Consider the following 6,000-nt stretch of genomic DNA (forward strand, 5'->3'; position numbering starts at 1 on the left):
TGGAATCCCCTCTTCCAAACTTAGAACCTTCTCATGGTTGTGCCTGACAGGGATGGGTCCAACGTGACCCTCACACTCACACGTGAGACAGACAAGACGGGTGACAGCACCTGAGTGAATCTGTTTTACACACATAGGGAGGAGGCTCAGTGTTGACCATGGGCCCTGGACAGTGAGCTGAGAAAGCCCAGTGCCATCTGCACACAGTAGAGGGGACACTCAGCTATAAGCCCTCATCTGGAGCCCTGTCCACAATTCCACCCCACACAGTGGAGTAAACCTGCTCTTAGTGAGGTTTCTCACTAAGATTTTCAGGAAGATCCTAGAATCCAGTGGCATCGCCTCTGGCCTCTGTCTTTGATGTGGATTCTTTTCCACTTGGGGAAGTTCTGTTTCTCCTTTTGTTCATAATTGTGATGATTTACAGGTTTCACACATACTACATTGACCATTTGTAGTGTTCAGAACAAATAAGGACCATTCAAGGGTACCTACATTGTACAACACCATGAACCTCTCATTTCCAAAACCCATGTTCCATCCTGCTCTGGAAATTAATGATGGCTGAGCCTCTCCATGTCCCAGACACCACTGACCGATGACCACTCTGAGAAGTGAAGTGCAGGATGAAAAGAAGGAAACAGAGGCTCAAAGACAGGTTGTCCATCCTCAAGATGGCCCAGGCAGTGAGTGGTGAGAAAGCAGAAAATACAAATTAGCCCCCACCCAATCAGCAGAATTCTGCCCTGGGAAACAAGGTCACAGAGGAGGAGAGAATTCCTCAGAATCTATTTTAGTGAGATGGAGGTGGGGATGCTGTTGCTAGGAAAAAGAAAGACCATGGAGGGGATAGTTTAGCAAAGGAAACCCACAACCAGAGCTCAGAGAAGAGCCGTGTTTCCTTCCACATGTCCCTGTGTCTCCTCTGTGCTCATCCCCATGATGAAGCTCCACGTGAGTTGCACAAATGCTCTCTGTGTCTCTTCTGCTCTGCTTCTTCCTTTCTGCAGAGACCTGCAAATTCCCATCAGCATCCACAGGTCTGGGAAAGTGACTGGCCATGGTAAAGACCCCACAACGCAGTGCACGTGGATGAGCTGAAGGAGTTAACGTGACTACAGCAGGGCTTGAGAGGAAATGACTAGACTTCAGTCACTCTGAAGGAACCACGTGTATTTGCTGCTGTATCCTAGCTCTCTGCATGTGAGATGAGAACAAATCAGTGAATTTGGATGGAGGTGGAGAGACTCCATGTCTGTTGAAAGTGTCTGCATAGAGTCTAGTGCCAGCCCTGGTGCCACCCTTAGGGCCATAAAAACTAGTTTTCTGAAAATGGCAGTTCCTCTTTCTGTAGGGCTGCTGAGGTAACAATCCTCTAACAGGCAAAACCCATATTTCAACATCACATCCTCTATGTCTGCCTGTCCTTCTGGACAATGTGGCCTCATCCATCTGCACAGCTAGAGTCATGGGTGGAGATGGCATGACCCTCACCCTCACAATCTTGTTCTTCCTCAGTGAGACCTTAGGGGCAAGGGTATCCTAGTCTGAGAGGAGTTTCAAACCACAGCCATTCGTGAGGTCCATCAGGAGACCCCATGACCTGAGAAGGCTCCAGGGAGGAGAGAACCTGCTCAGTCTTCAGGGGCAAACCTCTCACAAGGAACTCTCTTCCAGGGCTGAGCATGAAACCAAAGACCCAAGTGTGGGCAGGTGAATGTGTTCCCAGGCTGTGTTTCCTCATCACTGGGGACAAGGATGATAGGGATGGAGAATGGCAGGTGTGACTGATGCTGGGGGTGTCTGAAGGGTACTGGACTGAGAGCTGGAATAAGAAGGGGGATGTCCTGTGGCCTAGCCCTTAATTTCCTTGCAAGGATCCTCTTCAATCCAGTCCTCAGTGCTAAACCAGTGTCTGTGATCACCAGGGGGAGTGCTGTGACCATAGGGTGTGAGGGGACCCTGGGGGCTCAGAAATACCATCTGTATGAAGAGTGAAACTGAGTATACTGGAATACACAGAAGCCTCTGCATCCCAGAAACAAAGCCAAGTTCTCCATCCTATCCATGTCAGAGAACTATGCAGGATGATAGTACTGTAGCTATCACAGCCCAGCTGGTTTTTCAGAACACAGTGACCACCACCCCCTCCCCAGAGCTGGTTGTGAGAGGTGAGAGGACATTCAGGTTCCCAGCCCCAGGCTCTTCCCCCAAGAAGGGGGTCTGCTTTTAGGGGTCTCCCTCCCTTTCACAGTCCATCCCTGGGAATAATGAGGGAAGTGTGAACCCAATTAACACACTGCTTCCTTCTTTCCTAGGAGTCTAAAGCAAACCCAGCCTCTCAGCTCTGCCAGGCCCTGTAGTGACCTCAGGAGGAATGACGACCCTGCAGTGTAGCTACTGGCAGGGATTTGGCAGATTCATTCTGACTCAAGAAGGATAACCCAAGCTCTCGTGGATCCTGGACTCACAGTGACACGCCAGTGCACAGTTATAGGCCTTGTTCCCTGTGATCCCTTTGTCCCCCATCCACAGGTGGATGTTCAGATGCTATGGTTATTGCAAGAACAAATCCCAGGTGTGGCAAGGACCCAGTGACCTCTGGAGCTCCTGGTCTCAGGTGAAGTAGCTTAATTTTTGACACAATTATTTTCTGAATCCCTAATACTTTGCCACTAGCTGATGTTGACATAGATCAGGGATTCTGAGTCAGAGACACAGAATAAAACAGAACTGAGACAGGAAATGGACCCTCATCTCTCAGCTCATCTCCTTCCAGGAAGCCATCCTTCCTGACCCAGAAGGGTCCTGAATTTATTCCTGGAGAGAACTTGATCCTCCACTGTCACTCTGTCACCAGCTGTGACAGATTCTCTCTGTCCAAGGAAGAGGAACTTGACATCACCCAGCATCCAGGCTGGCCAACCTAGGCTGGGCTCTCTGAGGCCAACTTCCCTCTGGGGCCTGTAAGAGGATTCTATGGGGACAAATACAGATGCTATTGTGCACACAGCCTCTGCTCCACCTGGTTGGCCCCTGTGACCCCCTGTACATTCTGATCACAGGTGAAGAGTCCAACATTGTTATTGAGAGACTCTAACCATGGCCTGCTTTAGGAGACTCAAAGGTGATGTGGGCCTCAGGAGGGAGACATGGAGACTGGGTAGGAGTGGGGAGGGGAAGAGTCAGAGAAAAGAGAGACAGAGAGATGTAGATCCTCAGAGATATGCCACGTGAGGTCTCAGCTGAGGGCAAGGTGGGGATGCCCATCATCCTCCTTGTATCTAAGACAGCTCTCTACCAGAATCTCCCTCTCAGGGCACCTGGGAACCACAGTGTCTGTCACAGAGCTGATGGACACTTTCCTTCTACCCAAGGAGGGTGCGGCCAATATTCCCCCTCATGTCATGTTAAAGTCCTGAGGTCAGCAGCAATAAGCAGAATTCTCCATGGCTGCTGTGACCTCATCCCTCAGGGGCACTTACAGGTGATCTATTGTTTGTTATTGGTAACAATGTAGATACACACCTGCAAAATTAGCAATATGTTTTTTCCTTTTATAAAAATTTTATTAGGATACAATATTAGTACAGGGGAATACATTGTGATATTTGCATATGTGCTTTCAATGTATCTTAGTTAGATTCCTCTCCTCCATCATTCCCAGAACATTCCCAGAATATTTTCAACAGGGTTTATTCTTCTATTTTCATGTATGAATATAAATACATGCACCTACTCACTCTCATCCACCCTTTCCTTATATCCACCCCTCCTACTTAAACCCACCCCTGGAAAAGACCTATGTTACCCTCCTGCCCTTCATTTATTTTTAAGTGTATATTGATAGTCTAAGAAGGTTTCACCTTGGCACTTCAGTCCTGATTACATCATGCTTTAATCAAATTAACCCCCCCCATTACTTACTCTTTCTATCACCATGAACCCCTAATATCAACAGCATACAGTGAGTGTAATATATTCACATGTACACTGGTTGTTTCAATATTTTTCATTATCCTACATTTTCATTTCCTTTCTCGCCTCACAGAGTCCCCTCAGACAGACTCACTGATACAATTTTGTTCTCTCACTATATATATGAATATATACATACATGATCATATATATGTACATATGCATTTAACTTACAGTTCTAGCTTTCACATGTATGGGAAAACATGTGACCTTTGACATTTTGAGGCTGGCTTACTTCAATTAATTTGAAGTACTCCAGTTCCATCCATTTACCTGCAAACAACATAATTTCAAACTTCTTTATGACTGAATAAAACTCCATTGTGGATATATACCATGTGTCCTTTTTTAAAGGCTTCCAGTTAATATCTTTTTTAAGTTTTATAAATATTTTATTAGGATACATTTGTTATACAGGGGGAGATTCATAGTGACAATTCCAATTAGGCTTATATTGTATGTTAGTGACATCACCCCCATCGCAACTCCCCGTCAACCTCCTCGCCACACCACTTAAGGCAACTGCAAGAGTTACCTTTGTTATATTTCATGTAAGTATATGAAGTCCATCCACCATATACTCTCACACATTTTCTTAATCCATTCATCAGTCATGGGACATCTGAGCTGTTTCCAAAGCTTGGATATGGTGAATAGTGCTACAATCAACATGGGTGCGCAAGTGGCTCTATCAAGTCCTGGAGTAAATTCCTTTAGATATGCACTCAAGAGTGGTATCAGTAGTTCTACTTATACTTTTGTGAGGGACCTCCATAAGTTTTATGGTTTCTATGAACCACTGACATCACCAGTCCTTACAATATATGTGCATACACTTCCGTTGGGGGAGATGTGCTTGTGACATTTCAGGTGTTTCTTCTTATATGATGGTTAGTTAAGAAGAGGTTAAATGCATGATGAGGTTCAGAGGAACAGGAAGGGGTGGGGTACAGGGCAGGTAGCCCCAGACTGTCACTCCTTTGTGCTTGTTCAGTATCCTTGAGCCCCAACCCCTTACTCAGACCCTGGATTTTCAGTGCCGAGTCAGTGGAAACTCATCTCCATGGGAATTAACTTACATGGTCCTGTGTTCTAGTATGAAGAGAGAGAAAACAAGGGGTCCAGTATTTCTGAGCTGGGAGACCATTTTTCTGCTCATTTTAAACTCTTGGGGATCAGATAAAATCTGTGTATCCAAGGACTCAGACCACAATTTCTGAATTCACACAGCACAGTGAGGCTGAAGAATGCAATGAGGTGGCCAGAGGTAACCTTGATGTGGTAGAATGAGGGTGTGTTCAGGATCTACGTGTCATTATGTCATGAAAATAAGATACATGAATGGAATGTGAACCCAGGTCAAAACTCAGGTCTCTTTAACACTTTACACGTTCTACTTCTCTTCTTTGTTCTCAGGAGTAGCAGAGATTTTCATCCCATCCCAGAACATGTCAGACCCCACGATGATTGAGTAATGAGAATTCTCAGATACAGGGCTGGGCACAAAGGGACAGTGCTGTCCAAGGGATCAGGAGCGCTGGGTGGACATGTGGTGATCCTTGGTAATTTTGTCCTGCTCTGACCTCTATGTCCCCCTTGTCCACAATCCCAAGCCTCACAGCCCCATGATGAACAGTGGAGAATCTCATCAGCCTGGGCATGGCTGGTCTGGTCATCATGGTCCTCAGGATTCTTTTATTTGAGGCTCAACACAGCCACAGAAGGACCCAAGAGTCACTCTGAAGGTGAATAAGAAACAGGACTCCATGCAGAGCAGTAGAACCTCAAAACTGAATATGACAATTCCAGGAGGATCTGGAAGAGAATCTGGGGCATGAGTTTGGGGACTGTGTTCTGAGAATGTTCAGGGAGCAAACGTGGTTTGTAAACATGGAATGTCTGGGGTTGGTTGGCTCTTTCTCTACTAAACTGTGATTTCCTCCACATGTCAGGTATGAGGGATGAAGAGCAGTGAACTCAAGTGGTGTTGTGTGTTTCATTTCAAATTCCTCTGTTCATTGC

General features: G+C 46.1%; 1 pseudogene; it reads left to right on the forward strand.

Moving 5' to 3' along the window:
• The first annotated feature begins 598 nt into the window (after window positions 1-598).
• On the forward strand, window positions 599-5,453 carry LOC109703379 (leukocyte immunoglobulin-like receptor subfamily A member 5; annotated as a pseudogene).
• The last annotated feature ends 547 nt before the right edge of the window (window positions 5,454-6,000 follow it).

This window comes from Castor canadensis, chromosome 16 (genome assembly GCF_047511655.1).
Source record: "Castor canadensis chromosome 16, mCasCan1.hap1v2, whole genome shotgun sequence".
Classification (NCBI taxonomy): Eukaryota; Metazoa; Chordata; class Mammalia; order Rodentia; family Castoridae; genus Castor; species Castor canadensis.